The sequence below is a fragment of the Crocodylus porosus genome, unplaced genomic scaffold (assembly GCF_001723895.1).
Source record: "Crocodylus porosus isolate Cpor-Errol unplaced genomic scaffold, CroPor_comp1, whole genome shotgun sequence".
In the NCBI taxonomy this organism is placed as follows: Eukaryota; Metazoa; Chordata; order Crocodylia; family Crocodylidae; genus Crocodylus; species Crocodylus porosus.
In genome coordinates, this window is record NW_017728915.1 from 985,886 (window position 1) to 989,155 (window position 3,270).

A 3,270-nucleotide genomic window follows, 5' to 3' on the forward strand; every position below is an offset into this window, starting at 1 on the left:
GGTCCCCCATGACTACCACATCCTTAGCCTTCACTACCTCTGTGAGCTGACCCAAGAATTCCTGGTCAAGCTCTTCACCCTGGTTGGGAGGTCTGTAGTAGACTCTCACCACCATTAAGTCTCTTTCTCCCAGAATGGTGCCCTCTGTCATCCTGTTATTGATGGATTCTCTGATAATTTTCTCCAAGATCTTCCCAGGGATTGATGTCAAACTGATGTTTGTTGTTCATTTGTTTTCCAGGCACAGAGACATAAAAATGTACACATTCAGTCTGTGACACCCATATTTGCAGATCAATTAAAGCATCAGATAAAGAAAGAATAAAGTCAGCATGAAAGTGAGCAGTGCATGACACTCATTTTATTTAAATCCACCCCTAGGGCTTCCCCTTGGCAGTCAGGGAAATTCTTTTTATATTAAAAGTGTGACAAGAATCAAAATATTCCCTAGGCACGTACCTAATACTCTATTTTACAGTCAATGGCTGACAGACTCACTCCAGCCCCACATGTTATACCTCATTTACTGTAGGCATGCTTTCCACTTTACAAAGAGACTCATCTCTTTGCTTTAAGATGTGATGCCTCTGCATATTGCTCCCATGTCTAAATTACTGGCCACTGTCACCTCTCAGTTTTTTTCTGTGTTTTCTTTTCATTGGATGCTGAGTAAATGGAGACTTTCCTTGTAAAAATATAAGCTTGCATTTTATCCTAGGATAAACTTCAATTCTAGCCCATTGCTTTATTGTCTGTCCTATGTAGTGCTTGCACCTCTTCCCCATTTGGTGCACTCTTGCAAAGTATCACAAGCAGCAGGGAGAAAGGATGCAAGGCATCCCTTCCCCACTTGAAACTGCAGAGCCAAAAGGGTAGTAGTTAGGTGAATGGGGAAGCCCTAATTAACTGGTTGCTTCCTTATCAGCTCTCCATGTGGAATGCAGTAGCGATAATGAACAAACAGGCCAGAGCTAGTCTGCATGGTTATCACCAATCCCAGGGCCTGCACGCCCACTCTCACCCCTTTGCATTCTTCCACCAGAACAGCTCAGGCCTTCTGGTTTCCATGCTGCTGTTTGGGTGAGAAATATGAGCTTGTATTTTTGAGACTCCTTCAAGTGACTACCTCATTCAAAAATCCCAGGCCCATTTTTGGCAAACTGTCTTCCAGCCATATGGGATCAGAAGGGTAGAAAGCGCGTCTGTGGAATGTTAGGGGAACAGAGATGGTGGCACAGAAGCCACCTTTTGGCTTTGCCCTTGCTGAACTTCCATGGGCTCCCAAATTAAAGTGTTCTGATTTCCCCTTTATGAAGTCCATGATAGTTCTGAAATAGATGTTTGTGGTAGTGTCACTTTAAGGAGCTGGTGCTCTTTAAAGTTGTGCTCACCATGTTTGTTTTTTCAGAAGTTAGCAGAGAAGCAGCTAGGCCTTGTGTGTTGCATATTCCTAGTGAATGCAGTTCACTGGATCTCATTGTGTCCAGTGGTCCCATCAGATGACATTTGTTCTGTAAAGATAAGACAGAGCAATTTCCAAGTAGGCCCCTAAACAGCCAAGCAGTGACAGCAGGGAAAATTTACCAACATCTGTAGTAGAACACAGCAACCATTACAATGAACCCACAAGCATTCAGGACTAGAAAGAAAGGATGAACCCCCTTGCTTTAAATATACAAAGTTCCCCAGAGCTTAAGGATCACAGTTACTCAAGACTTAAATTGTGATCTCACCTGCAATATGCCACCATCTAGTAGGGTGACCACCTTTCAAAATGGAAAGATGGGACACATGCCTCCACACATCCTCCATAGATTTCATAGACGTTCAGGCTGTAAGGGACCCTGAAGGATCATTGAGTCCAGCCCCCTACCCCAGGGGCAGGAAGTCAGCAGGTATCATAGGATCCCAGCAAGATAAACATCCAAATGCATCTTGAAGGGGTTCAAAGTGGGTGCTTCAGCGGCAGTCTATTCCAAACACTGGGGGCTTGGACAGTAAAGAAGTTCTTCCTTATGTCCAGCCTGAATCAGTCGCAGCAGATTTTGCGACCATTTGATCTTGTCATCCCTTGGGGCACTCTAGTGAACAGATGTTCCCCCAGATCCTGGTGAGCAGCCCTGATAAACTTATAGGTGGCCACCAGATCACCCCTGAGCCTGCACTTTTCCAGGCTGAAGAGTCCCATGGCTCTCAGCCGCTCATCATAAGGTCTGTTTTTCTGACCTCTGATCATGCGCGTGGCTCTCCTCTGCACTCTCTCAAGCTTCTCCACATCCTTTTTGAATTGTGGAGCCCAAAACTGGACGCAGTACTCCAGCTGCAGCCTCACCGAGGCCAAATACGTGGGAGAAAGCTGTCCTGTTGAAGCATCTATGGATGCAAGCCAGCATTTTGCTAGCTTTACTAGCTGCAGCATCACATTGAAGGCTTGTGTTCATCTTGTGGTCAATCATGACCCCCAAGTCCCTTTTCATCCATAGTGATAGCCAGTGTAGCACTGCCAAGCCTATAAGCATGCTGTAGGTTTTTCCTCCCAAGGTAGAGAACCTTGCATTTTTTGGTATTAAACACCATCACGTTCTCATTCTCCCATTTCATGAGTCTGTCAAGATCTGCCTGGATCACCCTCCTGTCCTCAGGTGTAGATGCTTTACCCCAGAGTTTGGTGTTGTTGGCGAACTTGGCCAGCCCACTTCTGACACCAATGATGAAGATGTTAAGAAGTATAGGCCCTAGGACAGAACCTTGAGGGACCCCACTGGTCACCGTGCACCACGACGACTGACCTCTGTCAACCACCACCCTCTAGGTCCTACCGCAGAACCAGTTCCACAGCCAGAGGATAGTGGTGTGGTTGAGGCCGCAGTTAGCCAGTTTTGCTAGAAGGTGATTATGGGATACCAGATCGAAGGCTTTTTTAAAGTCAAGATATATGACATCAATCTCTTCCCCCTTGTCCAAGTGATAGGTCACCTGGTTGTAAAAGGAGATGAGATTGGTCAAGCAAGACCTACCTGCAACAAACCCGTGCTGGGTATCCCTCAAGATATTGCCATCAGCTAGTCTGTTAAGGGTGGCCTCTTTGATAATCTTTTCCAAGACCTTCCCCAGGATGGAGGTCAGGCTGATGGGCCTGTAGTTTGCCGGATCTACTTTCCTCCTTTTCTTGAAGATAGGCACCACATTGGCCTTCTTCCAATCTTTGGCCACTTCACCAGAACACCAGGAGCTCTCAAAGATCCGTGCCAGGGGCTGAGCTATGATGCT